This window comes from Mesocricetus auratus, unplaced genomic scaffold (genome assembly GCF_017639785.1).
Source record: "Mesocricetus auratus isolate SY011 unplaced genomic scaffold, BCM_Maur_2.0 Super-Scaffold_100042, whole genome shotgun sequence".
Lineage (NCBI taxonomy): Eukaryota > Metazoa > Chordata > Mammalia > Rodentia > Cricetidae > Mesocricetus > Mesocricetus auratus.
In genome coordinates, this window is record NW_024429219.1 from 1641455 (window position 1) to 1664757 (window position 23303).

Genomic DNA, 23303 nt, shown 5'->3' on the forward strand with positions numbered 1-23303 from the left:
TGCAGGTCCTTAGGCGACTACCAAGAGGATAGTGGTCCCCCCTGTGGCTCACAGGTTAGGAACTCTGACCCTCTGAGCAGCCACTCACAGACATACCCACTGCCCTTTCCTCTCTCAGGGCCACGTCTTTGGTGGGACAGCATTATCACAGCTCTGCAGACCGCTGTCCCTTATTGCGGGACCTCAGCCCTTTTTGAGGGTGCTCAGGAGGCTGAGCAGACTTCAGACCTGGTTCCCTGCGGTCCCCCTGACCTATTCAGGTCCAGTCAGCAGCCTGCTCCACCCTCCTCTCAGCCCTCCACCCCAGGCCAGGCTCTCTACACAGCAGGGACCCCCTGCTCTTCCTCTGGTAGTGTGGGCAATAAGGTAGGGATGTAGTGTGTGTGTGGGTAGGGGGTGGGGGGTGAGGATTCTAATAATTCAGCAGCCAAAGGCTTTCACCCTTAACAGAAGCACACGCCAAGGATAAATTGGCCATCCCTCCACCTGAATGACCTTTGTGGGGGTCTGATATGATGTTGCCACTTCCTGTTCCCAGGGGAGGTTCCCCCCCAACTGAACTTTTTTTTTTTTATTAATGAAACTGGTGGGATTTCTTTGAGAGAATGGTGGTGAGGCTGAACGTTCATGTGACCAAGCTCACATAGGCCCTGCTTCAGCTCTGCCTCTGTCCTCGGGGCCATCGCATTTCCAGTACATTCCCTGTCCTCAGAGAAGATCAGCTGTCTTCACTCCCTCTCCCTGAAAGACGCCTGGGGTCCTGTTGGCCAACCAGTAGGTTCTTCTGCTCCTGCAGCTCCAGGGCCCTCAGCTCAAGCTACCTGCCCATGCCCAAAGGGATAAATTTTAATAGCTGCATTTTATCGTTATTTGCTTCTTCTTGTTTGTATGTCACATGCATAGGTAAATACCATAAACACTGAGTGGCATCCCGCAACAGCTTTGTTTCTTTTTGTTTATTTTGTTTTTTTTTTTAAAGAAACTATACCCCTCTCTACTCACCTGAACTCCCAGGGAGATGGATACACAAGTTCCAGGCCTTAGGGAGTTCAGAGCAGACCCTGTCTCATCAGCTGGGTGAATCTGCCAGGGATGAAAGGTGGTACCCCTTTATTGGTTAAGACGGTAGTTTGACATCGCTGTGGAGACTTTTAAGAACATTATCAACATTTGATTCGGTAGTCTTTGAGGAAAGTGGGTGGCCATCTGTATTGCGAGTGGCCTCAGACCATCAGTTGAAGGCCTCAAGGGAGATGACAGAGGCCTCCCGAGGAGGGAGTTTCACTTTCTGACTCCAGACTGCAACCTCAGCTCTTCCAGGGTTTCCATCCCAGCCCACCTGCCAGTGCTGGAGTCACATGAGCCAGCCTGAAATAAATCTCCCCATGCACCTGTGCAAACACATGTATCACACATACAGGATATATACAGGTCAGAGCACACACACATGTGGGCACAGGGGCATGTGTGCATGAATAGGTATGCACACGCACATAAGTGAGTTTATACGGACTATAGCACACATGTGCATGCACATACATGCCTGGGTGTATCCAGACCAAAGCACACACATGCATACACACAGAAACAGAGAATGTATACACATCATAGAGCATTACGTACATACACAGGCAGACACATAGGCATGCATTTGTGAATACACAGACATGTACCATGGCATACTGATTATAACACACACATACATGAGTGAATACAGACCACAGCATACACATTATCACATAGGCATACATGCATGAACAAGTGTGCATGAACATATTTCCACACATATATTCATGTGCCTGGTGGTGACGGCGGCGGCGCATGCCTTTAATCCCAGTACTTGGGAGGCAGAGGCAGGTGGATCTCTGTGGGTTTGAGACCAGCCTGGACTACAACAGCGAGTTCAAGACAGCCTCCAAAGCCACAGAGAAACCCTGTCTCGAAAAACCAAATTATATATATATATATATATATATATTCCTGTATATATACATGCACAAGTATGTGCAGACTATGGTACACACGTGTGTATATATAAAATAGCACATTCTATTGACTCTTTTCCCTAGAAATCCAGCCTGATTTCAATCAACTTTGGACTTTTTGAGGAAGACCCTCACTGTGTAGTCCAGACTGGCCTTTTGAACTCATGGCCATCTTCCTGCTTCAGCTTCCTAAATTTGGAGCTTTCGTGTGTGAGCAACCAAATCTGGCCCCAGCTAGGTGTTCTGGAAATGAGTAGGGAAAAAGTGGGAGCTGATCTCTCAGGGACACCAACAGAAATGTAAATCCCTACAACCAAACTGCAGCAAAGCTCAGGCTCAGAGTCAGTTCCAGGTTGCCAAGAGCACCTGGGCTTCAGGTCCTGCTATGAACTGTGCAGCCAAGCTAGGCAGTCTAGTGAACTACTTCACCCGCCAGATCTTGGTGTCTGGAATGGGTTGTGCCCGGCTCCACAGGCTGTGAGATACTGTGGAGAGGGCTCCCAACCTGGAGCTCTGGTCCCTACCTAGATCAGTGCCTGCTTCTTGGTACGACCCCCAGAGGCACCATGGTTCAGTGAATACTGTAGAGCGGACATGCACCGGCAGTCACACATGTCCCAGGAACGTGTGCACATATGTAGACACCCATACGTGTGAGTGCCCACAGGTACCGGCAAGTGAGCATGCAACATGAGTCAGTGCACGGTACAATAGGTGCGCGCATGCGCGTGGGTACGCACACAGAGACGTTGTAAAATGGGATCTCCACGCCCGAGTCCATCCCACCTCTACCCGGCCCCAAGATGACCATTACGTGAATGTGAAAATCAGATGCGCGACTTTCCGAGGGTGGTAAGTGTGTGGTGCTTTTAAAGTCCAAACCCAGTTTTTCAGAAGCAGGGGCCTGGGTAAGAGGAGGGGCCGCCTTCCCAGAGCTTAGAGGCAGAGGCTCCCTGTAGCAGCGCTAAGCCTTCTGGGCTCTGTACGGCATGTCCGCAGACCACGTCCCCATGTTCCTCCCCTGCCCTCGTTCCCCACACCCCCCAGAACAGTGACTTAAGAGACTGGCTGGAATGTCAGGGCTCAGACTGACTGGCTGTGTGTTCCCTACTTGATGCCTGGCCAGGTATGGAGCTCCCAGAAGGTTGAAGTGTCTATTCTCTTGACCTGTAGGCTGTCAACACATTGGGGGGGGATAGTCTGAAGTTCCCTGGTCTAATTCCCCTGGAAAGACTGGGGGGAAATATCCCAGACCCCCCACCCCCTCCTCTTTCCAAAGGGGCTCTCCTCCCTCTTAGAGATATCAGTCAGTTCAGGATGTAGGGGGGTGCAGCCCCTTCCTGGCCTGATTCCAGCCTGAGCTACAAGCTTCCAGGACTTTTTTTTCATTTCCACAGCTCCCCACTATCTTGAGGTCAAAGTGCTCACTCTAGGGAGACAGGCAGTCCACCCTGCAAAGTGATAGATGCTGGGGTACTTACACAGGGTCTATGAGCCACACCCCCCCATTGCCCCTCCTTGCCCCAGACATTAGCAGAGTCTGAATAATCCAGTGTTTCTGCTGGGACTTCACCACGAAGCCAAAGCCATTCTTTCCTCTAGGGTTACACAATCACTTTCATTTTACTGTCTCTCCCCTTGTTGTGGGGATGGGACCTTCTACCCCTTGGCCACAGAGAGAGAGAGATGTTATGCAGGATAAAGCCTTGGAAAAGATAAAGAGGCCCCTTCTGGGAGGGGGGGGTGACTGGTGACCGAGTTTCCAGCTGGGAGGGGGCGGCTGCCTGTAAGTGCCGCTGGATGTGGGTCTATCCTCCTCCCGGCAAGAAAGTTGCTGCTCAACGTGCTTTGGAGACACTTGGGAATGCCAGGGGGCCAGGGTGCAGGGCCGTCAGAAACGAGGCGGCAAGGCGGAGAGGCCTGTGCAGCTGTGGGACTCCACCGTCAGCGCCGTGGAAGTGGCCGGCATTCTCTGGGTAGCCTGGTTAGACATCTCAGTGGGCAAGTGAAGTTCAGGCTGGCGGGCTGACTCTTGCCTCGGAGCACACGTGAGGGCAGAGAGATCAGCAATGCTGTGTGCGTGTGTGTGTGAGAGAGAGAGAGTGTGTGTGTGTGTGTGTGTGTGTGTTTGTGTGAGTGTGTGTGTGTGTGTGTCTATGAAGTGGCAGGGTGCCCCACAGCATGGGTTGCAGTAGGACTGATTTTGGGGACAATCTCTTAAGCCCCTGGTAAAGCCTGGCCCTAGGATGGGAGACTGTGACATATTCAAAGACCTGGAATGGACCCTTCAGGGGTGGTTGAGGCCTTTCTCAGGAGCTCAGTGAGCTCAGCTAAGAACTGAGTTCACACCTGTGAGGGCCGGCCGCTGCTGGGAAGTGGACGCCAGCCTCCTGCTCGGTCTTTGCTGCAAGCCACTTAACCCTGCTTCCTACCAGAGGCTGAAGCAGCATGGGCCCCTTGCCGCAAGATGGACGAGCTCCTGGGAGCTCCAGCTGCCAGGACCCCAAGCCAAATAACTCTCTGTCTCTATGATCAGTCTTGGGAACTCCACACTAGTCGCAGGACATGCGCCAAGATGGTGGAATTGGCCCCTGACATTGTCACGGATGACTGATGGTCGATACTCACTGTCAGTTTGCTTAGATTCGGGGATTGTCTAGGAAACTGAAGGATTTAAGTGAAGGAGGGAGACTGCCCGTGAACTGGGGTCCTAAGAAGAGCCAGCCAAGCTCTGGAACTGTCTTTCTCTGTTTCCCGACCCACTGAGACATGAATGAGCTGCTTCCTGCTCCTGCTGCCACCGCCGTGCCTCTTTTGGAGCTGACACACCTCCTTTATGCAATGCATTGCACCCTCAAGCCATGAGCCAAAGTTGCTTCTATCGGCTTTACTCTTGCAGCAACCAGAAAACTGGCTGGTGCGGGGACCCAGCTGAAAGGTCCTTCGTGGTTTTCCAATGAGGCCGCTTTTACCCTGCCCTGATCTGCAGGTTTACCGTACCTTCCCTTCAGGTGATCTCATGAGAAGCAAATTCACCGCCAGTACCTTATCCAGTGCACCAGGCTGGGAAACAGTTAACTCTCCCTAGGGCTAGCCTCAGCTCAGTCCCTGAGGCCCTTCCCTCACCCCGCCCCACTGTTGCAGAGGTGGGCATGCAAACTGTGTGACCTCCTCTGGTGCAGACTGCTACTCACATACCTGTAGTCTTTCACTTGATAACCCTGGCTGTGGAGGAGCCTGAGGAGCAGTGAGATATCCCCCTTGCCTCCCAGATGCACAAATACTGCCACCACATCTTCGCTTGGGGGCTACTTGGGTGTCGGCTACTTGGGTGTAGCCGACAGGCGTCTCCCTCAGAGACACAGAGGCAACGGCAGTGCCTCGCACCCCTCAGACCAGGGGGAGAAAACGCTGCTGAGGATGGTGAGACATGGCCACTGCAGCCCATCATTGTCACCATTGTATGTGAGCCTGAGCACGTCATGGGGTGCAGCATGGAGTCCCTGCCCTCCCAGAGTCTGGCTAGGGAGGTGACAAGGGGCTCAACTGCATCAGCGGCCATGGAGAGATGTTCCAGGCGGGGAGGGTACAGGGTATTTAAGTGCATCAGGGGGATCTTTAGCTTTGGGATGAAGACAGGACTCTTTAGATGGTCTTTTGAGGCAACTTGTCCGGCATGCAAGTCCTGGCCTCTCTGTGAGTCCCAGATCTGTGACCTTCACACTCTGAGCTGTTCCTTTCCCAGAGCAGTGTGGAGCGGGGAGAGTCTCGGAAGGGGCAATTGGTCTGTCCCGTGAACATCTACCCTGGGTGACTGTCCAGTGAACATCTACACTGGGGGTCTGTCCAGTGAACATCTACACTGTGTGTCTGTCCCGTGAACATCTACACTGTGTGTCTGTCCTGTGAGCATCTACCCTAGGTGTCTGTCCCGTGAGCATCTACACTGGGTTCTGTCCCGTGAGCATCTACCCTGGGTGTCTGTCCCGTGAGCATCTACCCTGGGGGTCTGTCCCGTGAACATCTACACTGTGTGTCTGTCCCGTGAGCATCTACCCTAGGTGTCTGTCCCGTGAGCATCTACACTGGGTTCTGTCCCGTGAGCATCTACCCTGGGTGTCTGTCCCGTGAGCATCTACCCTGGGGGTCTGTCCCGTGAACATCTACACTGTGTGTGTGTGTCCCGTGAGCATCTACCCTGGGGGTCTGTCCCGTGAACATCTACACTGTGTGTGTGTGTGTGTCCCGTGAGCATCTACCCTGGGGGTCTGTCCCGTGAGCATCTACACTGTGTGTGTGTGTCCCGTGAGCATCTACCCTGGGGGTCTGTCCCGTGAACATCTACACTGTGTGTGTGTGTCCCGTGAGCATCTACACTGTGTGTGTGTGTCCCGTGAGCATCTACCCTGGGGGTCTGTCCCGTGAACATCTACACTGTGTGTGTGTGTCCCGTGAGCATCTACACTGGGTGTCTGTCCCGTGAACATCTACACTGTGTGTCTGTCCCGTGAGCATCTACCCTGGGGGTCTGTCCCGTGAACATCTACACTGTGTGTGTGTGTCCCGTGAGCATCTACACTGGGGGTCTGTCCCGTGAGCATCTACACTGTGTGTGTCCCGTGAGTATCTACCCTGGGGGTCTGTCCCGTGAGCATCTACCCTGGGGGTCTGTCCAGTGAACATCTACACTGGGGGGTCTGTCCCGTGAGCATCTACACTGTGTGTCTGTCCCATGAGCATCTACCCTGGGGGTCTGTCCCGTGAGCATCTACCCTGGGTGTCTGTCCCGTGAGCATCTACACTGGGGGTCTGTCCAGTGAGCATCTACCCTGGGGGTCTGTCCAGTGAACATCTACCCTGGGTGCCTGTCCAGTGAACATCTACACTGTGTGTCTGTCCAGTGAACATCTACACTGTGTGTCTGTCCAGTGAACATCTACACTGTGTGTCTGTCCTGTGAGCATCTACACTGGGGGTCTGTCCAGTGAACATCTACACTGGGGGTCTGACAAGTGAGCATTTACACTGGGTGTCTGTCCTGTGTACATTTACATCTGGTGTCTGCAGTAAAGTCCCTTAGACTCCTGGTTTCCTCCTGTGAACATCCACATGGGGCATCTGCGGTGAGGCCTTTAACTTCTCAATCATCTCCTGTGAGTATCTATGCTGGGTGTCTACAGTAAAGTCTTCAGGTTCCTCCTGCCCAAAGGGTCTTGATTCCATGTTGTCCTTTGAATCCATCCCTCTCAATGAATTGAAAAAATATCTATCTATCTATCTATCTATCTATCTATCTATCTATCTATCATCTATCTATCTATCTATCTATCTATCTATCTATCTATATATCTATATATCTATCTATATATATTTGTCTCAGAATGGTGGTTTCATCCATTTAAAAGACTACACTTTCATTTCCTCCCAAGATCACTGAGAAATGGCCTCCTTTCCCCGGAGTCCAGACAGTTAAGCTGTGCAGGAGAAGCAGGAATGACAAGGTGACAGGAGTTGGCTGAGAGTATTTGCAAAGGTCCTGAGGCTGGAGGACTGGGAAGCAACTAGTGATACTGTTTCCCTCCCTCCCTCCCTCCCTCCCTCCTTCCCTCCCTCAACACCCTGTCTGTGTCTGCACCCAGGATTCCTGCCCTCAGTGTCCTTCAGGTGACCATGCTCCCTGAGGCCCCGTGTCTCCTCCATATCCCCCAAAGAAACTTCCCTTCCTCATCTGCCTCAGGCCGCCAAGAACAGCGTCTAAGAATCATGTGCCAGGACAGCAAACCAGGCAAGTTTCAGAACTCAGCTCTGCAACCTTGGTAAGGGCAGGTTCCTCGTCTGAAGAATGTAGAAAATGTGAAAGTCTTGCAGAGAGGAAGAAAGCTTTGAGACTTGCAACAGGGGTGAGCAAATGACGGCCAGCAGGAGGCCAGCTTCCCTTCCTGCTGCCTGGCCCACCTGAAGCAGACACTAAGGGATCCAGAATCCCCGCCCCCCACCCCAGCACCGCTTGGAGGGAGCTGAAGCAGCTGGGGTGGGCTTCAGCACGAGGGTGGACAGGGTTGGAATGGGGAAGTAGAGAGGGCGAGGGAGGGTCTCTTCTCATGGTCTCTGTCCTGCTGAGATACAGCTGGGACCAGCTGGCCCTTCCGTTGTTAAACCCTGGGACTGGAGGGGACAGCCTGGGAATGGCATGGCTGTTGATCTCTGTGTGGCGGGCAGGCCACCCTGCCCCTCCAGCTGGAAGTCCTCCAGACGGATGTGCGGGCTGGAGGGCATCAGATTTCTGGAGGAGTAGGTACTGCAGGACCACCCAGACACTGGTCAAGTGCACTGGCCAAACCATCAGTGATTTGGGCCCAGGATCTAGCCATAGGCGGGCGGGTCCTGGGGAGTGAGGGCATGCCCTTCCCCTTTCAGGACTCCAGGAGTGCCAGGGCTCCGGAGGCAAAGGCCACTCCATCTCCTTCCTGGCCTCTCACCTCATGAGGAGGAAGGGATGCAGGAACCGGTGGTGCCCACTCTGCATAGCTGAGCCCTTCCAGCCTAACCTGAGATCCGGTATTCTCCCCCCCCCAGCCCCTCCACCCCCGGCCCCGCAACCCCATCAGAGAACCAAGTCCAGCTACCCGAGCTCCCAGTGCATGGCTGTGTCTGTGATTCCTCAGCACCTTTCATCATTTTCTCTCTCTGTCCTTCCTCCTCATCCTTCCTTCTCTGCCTCAGGCAGCCATTGTCCGGAGCACTGGGACTAAAGGTGTATGGCACCACTCCCAGCTACAATACAATTTTTTTTAGTTTTATCTTTTTTTTTATTTAAATAGAAACAAGCTTGCTTCACATGTCAGTCCCAGCTCCCTCACCCCCCACCCTCCTCCCCCATCCCTCCCAGCCCCCCCATGGGCCCCCCCACCCAATCCCCACCCACTCTGCTCCTCAGGGAGGGTGAGGCCCTCCATTGGGATCTCCAAAGTCTGTCATATCATCCCGGGGCAGGGCCTAGGCCCTCTCTACAATACATTTTTAAAAGTCATTTTCTTAAAAAAGAAAAGAGAAAAAAGATGGGCCTAGGAAACGGGTCAGCAGTGAAGACTATTTGTAGCATTTGTCACCCTTGCTGAGGGTCTGGCTCTGAACCCCAGAACCTGCTGGCTAGAAACCATTATAACTCCAGGTTCAGGGGGGTGTGATGCCCTTTTCTGACCCCTGAGGGCACCAAGCAAGCATGTGGTGCAGGCAAAACATTTCATACACACCAAACCAATAATAAATAAGTGCACCTTCAACGTGTAAATACTAGCCCAAGATAGACACTATATAAATGTTCTTTCGTGAAAAGATTTAGTTTATGCATACGTATGTGTGTTTAAATGAGTGTGTCCTGTGTGCATAGGTAGGTGCCCAGAGGGACCAAAGAGCGCGTCAGATCCCCTGAATCTGGAGTTATAGTTGGTTGTGAACCACCTGCTGTGTTGGTGGGAGATGAACTTTTCTCCTCAAGCACAGCCAATGCTTTTAACCACTGACCATTGCTTCAGTCCCTCAATTTCTTGGTTTTTGTTTGTTTTTTGTTTTTTTGGGGGGGGTTGATTTTTCGAAACAGGGTTTCTCTGTGTCTTTGGAGGCTGTCCTGGAACTAGCTCTTGTAGACCAGGCTGGTCTTGAACTCATAGAGATGCGCCTGGGACTAAAGGTGTGTGCCATCAACGCCCGGCCCTCAATTTTTTTTTAAAAGTTGAACTTTATGCTGTGCTGTCCAAACTGTGCCCACAGCTTCTGGGCAATCCTCCGGCCTCATTCCCGAGTAGCTGGGACTGTTAGTGTGTGTATCTTTGGTCTAAACATAAATATATAAAATTTAGAGAAAACATAGTAGAAAGTTTTGGCTTCAAGTTAAGCAAAGATTTTTTAAAGTGTGACAAAAATGGTCTACAAAGTGAGTTCCAAGACAGTCAGAGCTACAAAGATGAACCCTGCCTCAAAAAAAAAACAGAAACAAAAAGAAGAAATAAGTTAATAAAAATGTAGACACTTAAGAAAAACAACTAAGGGGCTAGGAGAGGGGATGGCTTGGAGGGTAGAGTGCTTGCCTAGAAGCTGTAAGCTCTGGGCACTGTCCACAACACTGCATAAACTGGTCTGGGGGTAGGGGGTGTGTATACCTGTGATCCTAGCATTGAGGAGGTAGGGGCAGAGGGATCAGAAGTTGAGGTTATCTTCAACCACAGACATAGCAGGCTCAAAGCTAGCCTGGGTTACACTGTCTCAAATAAAAAAAAAAAGATGTAAACAGACATAGCAGGCTCAAAGCTAGCCTGGGTTACACTGTCTCAAATTTTTAAAAAAGACGTAAGAAATAGTAAGCATGGGCTAGGGTGAAGTTGGGTGGTAGAGCACTTGCTGAACACTCTTTTAAGACCTGGATTTAATTCCCCAGTACTGGGCTGATGAGATTACTTAACAAGTGAAGGAACCCTGGCAACCTGAGTTCAATCCCCAGGACCCACATGGTGGAAGGATAGTGCCAGCTCCTACATATTGTCTTCTGACCTCCACATGTGTGTGCCACGGTGTGTGTACACTCACACGACACACACGCACTAAATAAATATGAGAACGTGGTGTGTGCACACCCTCACAACACACATATACTAAGTAAATATAATAAGAAAACATGGTGTGTGCACACCCACACTACACACATATACTAATATAATAAAAAACACGGTGTGTGCACACTCACACTACACACATACACTAATATAATAAAAAACGTGTGTGCACACCCACACTACACACATACACTAGTATAATAAAAAACATGGTGTGTGGACACACACACTATACGCATACACTAATAAAAAACATTACGTATACACATCCACACTACATGCATACACTAGTATAATAAAAAACCATGGTGTGTGTACACCCACACCACACACATAGACTAGCATAATAGAAAAAACAAGGTGTTGTGCACACCCACACTACACACATACACTAAATGAATACATATAATAAAAAAGTTTAAATTCCATAGCATACCAAAAAGAAAAACAACTGGAAAGAAAAGGCAAGCCAGACACCATCCCTACACTACATGCCTGATGCTGCAGGGAGGACGGAGGGTCCTGTCTTGTGTCCTTGATTATCTGTGGCAGTGGGAGTGTTAATCAGGCTCCTGAATCTGAACAGGCCCACATTCTGATGCTGTGCAAAGCACAATTTCATCTTAGTGAATTCCCATCTTCCAGACTCAAAGCCCCTCTCCAGACGCACATGCCGGCTACAGTACTGGCTGGTGCGGCTGCCCTGCTCTGAGCTACACTCATCCTGGGACAAGGTGAGCCCCAGTTCCCTCATACCCTCCGCCTGAAGAGACAGTAGCTGTGGGCCAGGACAAGGGCTCCCAGACGCAGGTCCTGGCCTCTGGGTTTCCCAATGCCACCACCTATCGGGTGGGCCTCCAGAAGAGGCCTTTTTTCCTCACTGCTGCCAAGACCCAGATTGAGAGGCAGCTGGGCCAGTGCCTGGGTGCCTTTTGGAAGAAATCCACCTTCAAGGCCAAAGGGCGAATGATCCCAGTGTGGTCGCGCTGGCAGAAACGGGAAAAGAAATAGCACAGCCTTTATAAGGGCTGAACGCTTTACGTTCTTCCCCCAAATTGACTAAGCCATTTTCACAACATAAAATGAGCAAAAAATGTAATTATTTCAAGGTGTCCTTCACCTCGAACTCACTCAAGGCCCACAGCTGAGGGTTTTTTAAAAAAAAACATATATTTAAAGCAAATATTATCGCAAATGACTACTCTGTAATTTGAATTAATTGCTTTGGGTTTTTTCTGGAATAAAATCTTTAAGGCAAACCCATAAAAGCCTTGGAGCCTAGGGCAGCTGTTTCTGCCATGGCTCATTTGCAGGGAGGCCAGAATTACCCCACAGGTGTGGGATCACAGAGTTATTTGGACAGAGGATACAGCGGCGGCGGTGGGCGGTGAGGCTAGCCCCCAGGCCAAACCACAGTGTCTCTGCCACACTCACCCCGCTGGAGTCATCATGAGCCTCAGAGTGGACTAGACTCTCCACCCAGGAGGGTCTCATTTCAGCTGTTCATCGTCTTTTCCTCTGCTGGATGAGGCTGGTGGCTCAGCTAGGCCTGCTGGGTCCACCTCGGGGTGGGGGGGGTCCCATATAGGAGAGAGAGACAGAAGCATGCTGGGAGAGCACAGCTTGCATGAAACCATGCAGTGACTGAGCATGGATTAAGACAGCAGATTAAAGAAGGAAGGAGTGGCAAACTCCCCTGTCCCAAGCTCCTCCCTTGGGGTCTCCTGCCCCGCCCCCTTGGAACGTGCTGGTCTTGAGGACAGGAGGCTGGGAGTCCTAAGAGTCACTGCAAGGCCCTGGTGGCTCCGTCCTTTGGAACCAGTTGCAAAAAATATGCAGAGGGCTGTGGATGTGGGGGAGGGTCACCCACACACCTCTGGGGATCCTAGAGAGCTGTTTTACCAGAATGAGGATGGAGAGCAGAGTTGGGGTACAGGGCAAGGAGGTTACCTTCCTCTATTTGGGTTACATCAAGTTGGTTATCTTACTTCTTGCATGTCTTCCCCCACAGAAATGCCTGCCGCTTCCTTTCCCTGTGTTGGGGGCAGAGTATCAGGGCTGTGATTACCCCTCTACGGGATCTGGCTGGGGTCTGGGGTCACAAGTCTACGTAAGCCCCAGAGCATATGGGGAGAGCAAGAGGAAAATTCCCCTGGGATGGGGGTACAGCCAGGATTAATAAGAACACTCCTGGGAGAAGGAAACTGTCCTTCTCACCCATTAGCAAACATCCAAAAGTTTATTCTCCTGAAACTGCAGAGACCCTGTCTTAGTTAGGGTTTCTGTTGTTGTGAAGAGACACCCCGTGACCACGGCAACTCTTATAAAACATTTAAATGGGGTGGCTTATGGCTTCGGGGTTTTAGTCCATTATCATCATGGTGGGACACGGCGGTGTGCAGGCAGACATGGTTCTCTAGCTGAGAGTCCTACCTTTGATCGGCAGGCAACAGGAAGTGTAAGTGTCACACACTGAGTTCGAGAAAAGGAGGTCTCAAAGCCCACCCCCACAGTGACATTCTTCCTCTACAAGACCACATTTAACACAAACACACAACAAAGCCACACCTCCTAATAGTGCCACTCCTTATGAGCTTATGGAGACCAACTACATTCAAACTACCATGGACCCCCTTCCAGCTCTCCAATTTGGCTATTATAAGGCTGGTAGCCAGCCCCTTCCGGTGGCTTCCTGGGAAAGCCCCTGGGAGACCAGACTAGTACCTCAAGATGGCAGCATCCAGGATCCTGAACAGCGCCCAGTTATGGAGGTCAGAGACAACCAGCACTGAGTCCTCTGTCCGTCAGCTCATAGCCATAGACACCCAGCCAAGGAGAGAAAGACATTTGGAGTATGCACATCCTACAACCTTCAAGTTCCAAAATCCAAGGACGGAGAAAATAACATAGAAAATCACCAGTAACATGTTTCAAGAAAATTACCAAAGGCTGAAGGTTCCAGGGTAGATGGAACGAGATACCCACTCTAGGACACATACCCAGGAAACGTCTGAGACAGAAGATTCTCTTGAGTTTCCAAGAGCAAAAACAAGTCACACAAAACCCGAGGCAGTAGAATCCCCCTTGGACATCTCGGCTCTCCTGGAAGGAAAGACCACGGCCAACACTCTCTAATTCTAAATGAAGGAATCCATCATCATGCTAGAATTCTATACCTAGCCCAACTATCTCCCTGCTAAGCTGGAGAAAGACATCTTCAGGACATGTAAAGTCCTAAAAGAATTACATCCCAGGCCTTTCTTGTGCCAAGTCCTCACCCCACTGTTGCATCCTTAGTGCTTAAGCTTCCTAGGCGAGTCATGTAGCTTTTTAAATGCTGCCATCCTTGAAGGATGTGGACCTCAATGGGGTATCAGAGGTTGAACTGGGTCACTGCTGTGTTCTTAGGGCTGTGTTTATAGTTGGTACAAAGCGACTCTGTTTTAAGATGTGTACAAATATTTTGCCTCCATGCATGTGTACAATGGAAACCAGGAGAGGGCACTGGACCTCCTGGAACTGGCGTTACAGAAAGTTGGGAGTTGCCTTGTGGGTGTACAAGTGCTCCTAACAGCTAACTCATCTCTCCAGCTCCTGCAATGACTCTTGAAGAATTAAAAGGCTCAGTGTGATGGGGAAGTCCTGTGTATATGTCAATAAAGCACTGCTGGCCAATAAGGAAGCAAGGTAGGTGGGACTAGGAGTCCAGGAGGACTCTGGGAAGGAGAAACACAGGGAGTCACGATGTAGCCCACCAGAGAAGTAAGATGTCCAGAACTTTTCTCCGGTAAGAGAAATACTTAGATTAACAATCATGGGATAAATACTTAAGTCAGAGCTAGCCAGTAAGAAACAAGCAAGGACAACAGCTTCATAATTAATACAGTGTCTTGTATGTTATTTGGGGACTACAATGCGGCAGAGCCCAGGTGGGGAAAAACCAAAGCGGCTGGCAAGGAAAAGGCTTCTCTCAACATCAGTGTGGCCTGCTGGGCACCTGACCTGGGCCAGTGATGTATTCCTATGGCTTCCCAATGAGCCTCTTGCCATTGTCTGGGGCTGACAGGGTGGAGTTCATCTGCTCTCAGACCTGCCTTGAATGAGACATCACTGGTTTCTCAAGCTGTTGCCAGCAGCCCTAATCTACATTCAGTTTTGGTGGCTTTGCCTCTTCTGGACATTTTTCGGAATCACACACCACATGACCTTCGGTGACTGGCTTTCTTCAACTCTTCATGTAATGACCAGGGTTCATGCACATTCAGGTATAAAAGTACCCTCCTTGGGCTGGAGAGGTGGCTCAGAGGTTAAGGACACTGGCCGCTCTTCCAGAGGTCCTGAGTTCAATTCCCAGCAACCACATGGTGGCTCACAACCATCTGTAATGAGATCTGGTGCCCTCTTCTGGCCTGCAGGCATGTAGGCAAACACTGTATACATAATACACAAATAAATCTTAAAAAAAAAAAGAGTACCCTCCTTGTTCATGGCTGACTGGTACCCACAGCAAGTGAATGGAGTATATTTTACTCACCCTTTGGAAATAGTGGAGATATCTGTCCTCTTTGGCTTCAATTATGGGTAATTAAGAGTGAACATCAAAGGAAGGGAAAGGTTGACTTCAAACCTAGACAGTAGTGCCCTCCAGCTGCAGGGAGAGCTGTGAAGCTACGCTCACATGCTCACCCATTACCTGAGTGTCAGCCCTGGTGCCCGTATACTGTTCTGCAGGCCGGGCGAGGATTCTGGGACCATTTCTTATTTGTGTGATCACTTTGAAACTTAAACCTTTAAAGATGGCCCGGCGGTGGTGGAGCACACCTTTAATCCCAGCAATCGGGAGGCAGAGGCAGGCGGATCTCAGTGAATTCGAGGCCAGCCTCGTCTACAGCCATGACCATTACACAGAGAAACCCTGACTTGAAAAAACTATAAATAAATAAATGTTTAAAAGATGCATTTAGAGACATGGAACTCTGTTCTCTGGGTATAATATGCCATTGCTATCTCTACTCTAGAGCAGCGGTTACCTGTTAGAACCTGAAACCCTCACAAGCTGGGACCTACCAGTGTTCCCTTGAGGTGGGAGAGCTCAGGAGTAGTACAATAAAGGTACCATTGCTCGCCGGGCGTTGGTGGCGCACACCTTTAATCCCAGCACTTGGGAGGCAGAGGCAGGCGGATCTCTGTGAGTTCGAGGCCAGCCTGGTCTACAAAGTGAGTTCCAGGACAGCCTCCAAAGCTACAGAGAAACCCTGTCTCGAAAAAAAAACCAAAAAAAAAAAAAAAGTACCATTGCTCCCATCCCTGGGGATACGTATGCAGTTAACAGGTGCTGGGATTTGCTCCTGGTCCTGAAAACAACGCCGACCTTGATCTGGTGGAATCATTTCTTTGGTCTGTCCTTAGTGGCACATCTGGGGTGAATAGCATTTGCTCGTGTCTGCCAGGAAAAGTTACCACAGTTCCTTAAATCTAAACACTGATTTCTGTGATAACAGAATTAAAAATACTAATTAAAAATTCAAACACCGAGTAGTGACTTGCAGTTAACAACTTTTATTAGGGTTTGTCACACATAGTAAACATTCATCTGGTAAAGGTGAACAAAACAGCAACATTTAAGCCTCAACATGTGTAGCCTGCACCATGGCTCACTCCGGAACATTTTCCTTGCCGGGCGCTCCCCAGTTATGCCCTTCATCTCTCCCTCAGACCCCAATATGTCTCTGTGGATTTTCTGATTCTGGACACTTTGTAATGTGAGTCACATGATGGGTGGCCCTTAATGACCGGTGTCATTTATGCGCCACGTTTCTGAGGTTCATCCATTTTGTAGCATGGGTCAGTGTCTCATTCCCTTTGAAGTTGCACAATACTCTATTGTATAGATAGGTATCCTGTCCTTTGTTTACATCTTGGTGGCTTTCAAGTTCCTCAGTCAGTTCAGCACGGTTAAAGCTTCTGTAGAGATGTCCTCCCTAGTTGGACGCGTCCCAAAAGTCAGAAGACCTGAGGGACCCTGAACAACAGCCAACAGTTGACCTGGTTCTGTTGGGTTGGCATACGGCAGGGACATTTCGATGACCAGACAAACGGAAGAGCATCCCGGATGCTAGAGAAAGGCTGTGGTTTTTATTTTTTTCTTTCTTGCAAAACACGAGTGTGAGGACAGACAGAATCACACAGAGATAGAGACAGACAGGCAGGCAGACAGACAGATACACACACACACACACACACACACACACGTGCGGAAATGCTGTTCTGATTGGGAAGGCAGTCTTCGATGAATGACATCATTCCTTGAACATAAATCTTGGTTTGTATGATTTATTTATGTTAAGAAACCCACATATGATGCTGAGTTTTCAATAGCTTTGTTTAAGTGATAGTTTTGCCTTTCTAGTGAAAGTTGGAGCGATGATAAACAGCTCCAGCTGTAAAAATTAAAGGCGGAAGGAAGCCAAGGTGATTATTACAGAGAAATGCTGAGTGGGGAGGGGCATCTGGCCCTTCCATCCTCAAAAATGAAAATTACCCTCTGCCACATCGTGCCACGAACAATTACCTGCTGTTTATTAATTAACCTCTTTTAAAAAGTGCTACATTTCTACAAGAACTGCTATTTCTCTAATGTGAAAACTGGCTTTCTCATGTTCCCTAGGACCATTGTGTCCCATACGATCCAGGCTTCATGGTCCAAGCTTTGTGAACACTTAATGGACAGTGAGGCTTTTCTTTTTTCCTTCCGAATGACACATTTTATAATTAAAGATGCCTTACTAGACACTCAAATACGGAATATGCTGGTGTGTCAGAACATGACCTCAGTGTGTTAGTCCTATGATGAGCCCCCTCCCAAGCTATTGGTTCAGGCATGAGGCCCTCCCCTCAGCCCCAGGCAGTCAGAGCCCAGCCCTGAGATGGAATGTAGGGAAGGGGGCTCCTGATTGCCTATGGAGTTCTGGAGTCAGGAAGCACAGAGCCCAAGTGGCTGAGTCTGTCCTGTTACAAGCAAGCCTGGAGCTGGGGAGGGGAAGGGGGACAACACTGTGAAACTCATGAGGACACAGTGAGCTTACATCTGTCAGGACTGTGAATCCTCACACATGGCTTCCACTCTTTGTCCGGCCAAGGGGCAGGTGCTTCCCAGGTTCCCTAAGAGGAATTGAAAAAGTAGCAGGAGGGCAAGGGGCTCTTACCTCTGCTCCCTTTGATCCACAGAACTGAAGGGAGCTCCTGGGAAGTGCAACCCTCCCTGGAAGGCTATTGCCAGGGTACTGCCTGGTACACCCACCCACTCATCACATGCTGCCAGGGAACAGGAGAGCTGCGGAGCTGATGGCAGCGGGGTCCTAAATAAGTGTAACTGGTCTAGGTCCCCCCCACCCCAGGACAACAGTTGTCTTTTTGCTTGCTCTGCCAGGTTAGGGCAGGGGTACAAGGAACTCCTTTTCCTGGAGAGACACAAACGTGTACTCCCCTCCTTAGAGGACTCCAAACTGACATAGAATCCTGCTGAAGTCCAACTTGGGGGAACTAACAGAGAATAGGTGAGGGGTTACTTAATAGGAGTTTGAATGACCCCAAAGCAGCTGTACCGCCAAGAAATTCTCACCCCAGAATGGTTGACTCCCCCATAGCTGTATAGTTAGAACTGCCTACCCCCCTTGAGTTAGTCCTCTGGCCTTTGGTCTTTATACTTTTGTTGTCTAAGATCACCCCCGCAGCTGCGGCAGAACTACACACAGAAGGTAGGAGTGGCCGGGAATCTGGGAGGATGCAAGTGCAACGGCCCTCCCCGCCCCTACCTGTCCACAAAGCCTGATCTCTGGGGTCTCCTGCGACGAAAATGGCTCCTTGCTGGCTTAGAGGGCAGTTCCTTTAACAGAGGGCAGGACCCGACCCGCCCCTCCTCAGGAGCCAGCATCCCCTCTGCTGATACCGGATGTATGCAGTCATGAAAGCCATCTCCCCTAGGAGTGAGGGGATGCGCAAGCCGAGACACAGTCATTTTCACCCCGGCCCCTAAGCTCCCTACACACACACACACACACACACACACACACACACACACACACACACACACACACACACACACACACACACAGTAAATCCTCATTGAGGGAGCATGTCCTGGCTTTAGAGACATGGGCCACTGATTCCATCACCTTTAGTGACTATACAGAACTGGTCATTTTTTTCCCAGCCTCAGGCCATACTGGTCTCTGCCCTTTTCTTGCCGACTCACAAAACATGTCTCCACAGCCACTGTTTGGCTGTTACTGGTTTCGTAGAAAAGAGAAGGGGGAAGGGGAGGGATCAGAGTCGGAGTCCCTTTGGGCATCTCCCGGTGTCTGGATCAGAGGTTTTGGTGACAGAGGGAAGAGGAGAAGTTTTACTCAGGGAGCCTTCTTCTTTTGCTTGCCCGGAACTCCCACCTTAAGCCCAGAGGGAGAAGTTCTGTAGACAGCTAAGTCTGGGCTCCATCCCTCTCCAGTATCTGCTGCCCAGGCCAAGGCAGCCAATGGGAGTTGGGGTGATATGAATGTGTGTACTATGAATGTGTGTACGTGGGGACGGCCAGTGTTTCCCAGAAGCTGTTGGAGTTGTGTGGAGCTAGAGCTGGCTGTAGCCCTCCTGGCAGTCCCCACACCCGATTCACTCTCTCTAGGATTTTGAGTGCTGGATGGAGAGGCCTTGTAGTTAAATTTCCAAGCAACTCTATACCAGACAAGGATAGGAACAGAAAAAAAATCTTTTCCTGGGTCAAGGAGAGACACTCTCAACTCCTCCAAGCAACAGGAGGGAGGGAGCCCGCATTGCAGATAACCCCTCACCCAGGTTAGAAAATTTCTATCCCAGCACTACTTCTGATGGCCTAAAACTGTGGCCATCAGGGTGGGCTGCTCTGTGCCTCCTGGTAGCCTTCAGCCTGGCGCTGCAACTAACCCTTCTCCCCTGCCAGTCACACAAGAACTCTGAAGAGAAGTGGCTCCAAGTCCCAGAAGGGTAGGAGGAGAAGAAATACCTCCAGCCATCACCCAACAGTTGTGGCTGGCTGTGGAGTGCAGTGCCACACACACTCACGTTCAAATACAAAATTTGGTTTCCAAACTGAGTGTTAGCTGTACCGGCCAGTCTGCCATTGAATCGGTAAATAGTAGGTGACTTTACAAAACGAAATGTAGTTTCAGATTCAAGAGGAGCCGAGTAGACTTGGTTGCTTTGCTCTACTCAGCTCTAGATTCCGCTGTGCAGGGAAGGCAGGCTCTCACCGGCCGCACTGCAGCTCCGGAGCCTCCGGAGCCTCCGTCGGCAGGCTGGAGAGACTTGCAGCTTGCTTTATTCGTTGCTGCCCTGGCCCTTCCTGCTTGCAAGCTGACTTGCTGGCTAGCATCCTAGGGTGGCAGCCCTTGGGAGCCATGGAGGTGGCGGGTGCCGGGCTCAACTCACTCCTCGGCTCCAGGGCTCCAGGGTGGTACCTGCAACGAAGTTACTGCTGGTGAGCGCCAGCGGAGGGAAGGGACCTACCAGCTGCATTGCCGCCAGGTTGGGGATAAGCACGTGCCTCAAGGACACAAGCAACTGCAAGCCGCAGATCCAGATTCGTTAGTGTATTTTCAAAGGTTTGGGAATTGAGAGGGAAAGCATGAGAAACCGATTCCCAGATCCCCCGTTTATTGCTCCCCGGTGGCCACAGCCCCAACACAGTTGCAAAAGCCCCCGGCTTCTCCGCAGGCAGTTGATCCCGCACAGGAGGAAGGAGTCCTTGGGAGCTTCTACTGCCTTCTGGAGAGCTAACTCCATCCTGGACTAAAACGGAGAGGACAAGGGAGTTCAGTCCTGGTCTCTCAGTGCTTTACAACAAAACAAAACACCTCCCCCCATGTCCTCGCTGTTGGCACTGCCAAGTATTCGGGCAAGTGGCAAATTGTCTCCTATACATCACTCCAGCAGGGACTCAGAAATTCAGATAGAGTCCCCAGGCAGCTGAAGCACCCTTGCAAGGATTGCTGGCTGCCGACGCAGGCCTCCAGGGTGTTACCAATGAAGAAGGGACAAAAGTTGCCCTGTGATCCAAAGAAGTCTGTTCTGAACATCTGGGGTTTGTTCAACATCTGATACAAGACTGTATTCCTGGGAAGTCTTGGTCGAATGTCCCACACCGCTGGCCCAGAAACCCACTTTGGAACCATAGGAACTGGTATTGGCCCTGGAAAGTTCCAAATCTTCATAGAGAACCCCTTGGATAGAAATTCAAGGTCATCCAGGTCACAATGAAGGTCCCCCCCCCCCCAGAGCTAGGAGGACAGACGGGCAAACGGGGAATGTGCAAATGACTCCTGGGTAGAGCACAAACACTGGAAGTCAGGTGTTGGGGAGTCACTTACTTGGGGCCATTTCGGAGGCCTGGGTGGGGGGGTTGCTTGAGTATTTTATACCCCATCCGGAGGACCAATCTGCAGGCAGGCTCCTATTTTTTTTTTTTTTTTTTTTTGCCTTCAGGAAGAAAGGTGACTTTACTCTCCACCCTGCTCGCCCAGCACCCAAGTCTCTGCTCTATTTTTTTTAACATCTGTGCAGTGGTAACCAACCACCACCCCCAACAAAGACACGACACGTAACAGGAGAACACCCCTCCCGTGGTGGTGGAGAGACCCTCATCCATCCTGACTTGGTGGCCCATGTTCTGGGGTAGCATGGGAACTGGTGGTATGATTGAGATCCCTCTAAGGACACCTCCAGCTCCCCCCCCCAGCCTCACCCCCAACCCGGGGAAGCACACGTGGCAAAGGAAGGAGCAGCGCTTCTATTTTCTTTGCTGCTGCTGCACAGGCACCAGAAAAAGGGGGACTGCGCCGCCCGCAAGCCCGCCTGCCCGTGGAGGAAGCTGAGTGTCTGGAGTGGTGCATGGAAGAGTTTCATGAGCGCAGGGGAAAAAGAGGGATGGGTGACAGGAAACTGTGGCAGCGGGCAGGCATGTCTAGCAATGCTGCACAAGGTGTTGCAGTAAATCTCTGCTGGGGGGGCGTGGGGGGGTGTACTGAGAAGGTTAAAGACTCGGTTTTGACCCCTGTACCTCTCCAGAGGCTGGCTTCCTCTAGGAGACCTGGGACAGGGTATGGCTAAGCCGAGGGGCCTTGTAGACCTAGTAGTGGGCAGGAACTTAGGGACTTAGAGTTCCCTAAGTGACTGAAGACCCTCCTTCTGGTCCTTCTCCAGTCCCCAGAAGTGACCCGTTCTGGTTCTACAGCCTAGATGAGGATGGAGCATGGTAGAAACGGGTGGGGGGTCTCTTCTGTAGCATACCCACCCCCACCCCACCCCGGACTTGGCAGTATTTAGCGCTTGTCCAGCACAGGGGGCTATTTGACCAACCCCACACACACAGAGAGCAAAATGGGTATCCCTTCTCACCAAAGAGCTCACGGTCTCCAAATTCCCCAGAGCCTGACTCAGTCAAAACATGGTTCTGAAAACATTTAGCAATAACCATTCCCCCTCACAGGACCTCCACTTGGCCATACTTGTTCCTCTGCGTGTCGACCCCCATCCCGGCTAAAATTTTTTCTCAGTGGGATGGAGGTACAGTACTGTTTCCCAAAGGGACCTGTGTCTGATTTTCCTTGCTTTTCCACTCTCGCTGAAAAATTCCTCCATGTCTGACCTCTCAGCTTTTAAGTCTGACCACGCGGGGGGCAGGGCCTGGCCAGGGCCAGGGCCCGTGGCCTTTCAAGACCCGGAGGTCCTGAACTGAAGAGTCACTGCAGCAGCACCTGGGGGTTTCCATGGTCAGGAAGGAGTCAGCCTTGGTTCCCAGCTTCCTCCCCCAGGCAGCCCCCACCCCCAGCTCAGAGGGTGGTGACCAAGAGCCCTAAAGACTGCTATTGCCAGTTCCTCACACATTCACCGGCAAAAAGGCCAGCTCTCAGCTTTCATCCTAGGCTGATCTAGTCCATTCTGGCCAGAACTCTGTGTCCTGAGCAGAGAGGGGGACCAGGAGGGCTCCAGAAAACTCTAGAACGCCAGCCACCGCCAGCCCGCCCTAGAAGAAGTCAGGCCTTTCTGACCTGGTGTGGGGTGGCCCTCTGGCAGCCTCCAGGACTAGAAAGAAAGATGCCTGACTGGGCTGGAGTAGGGGAAGGGCAGGGCCCCTATGTAGCAGAGAGCTTTTCACAGGCATCATCACGACTTCCCAGGTGTTCTCCAAATCTCCTTTGAGGTTACAGGTGAACAAGGTGACCTTGGGCCCTCTCCAACGTTGTGGTGCGTTTGCAAGTCCGGTCACAGGTTAAACCCACAGGCCAGAGGCCACTGGGGCTCCTACTGTCATACCACCCCGTGGGAGTGAGCAAGATACAGGGTCCTCCAAGACGCACAGGAGCTGCAACACTGCCTCAGTCAGCGATGGAAGCTCCTCACACCAAGACCTCCCGAGCCTAGAACTATAAACGCAGTGGATCTGTGACTCAGTCCAGGTAAAGACTGAGAAAGGGACGAGAGTGAGGCCCTTCTACAACCGGGCCTCCATCTCAGCAACCAGCTGGGTATAGGGTTAGGCACCCAAAGGTGTAGTGTCCTCAGAGACGTTTGAATCTCGGCAGGGAAGTGACCCGCTGCTAGTCAGAAGGCTCTCTGCAGGCTGCTGCCGCGCCTGCTCCGGGTTCTTTCTCCCTCTGGGTAGTCTGGGCCCAGGGGCACT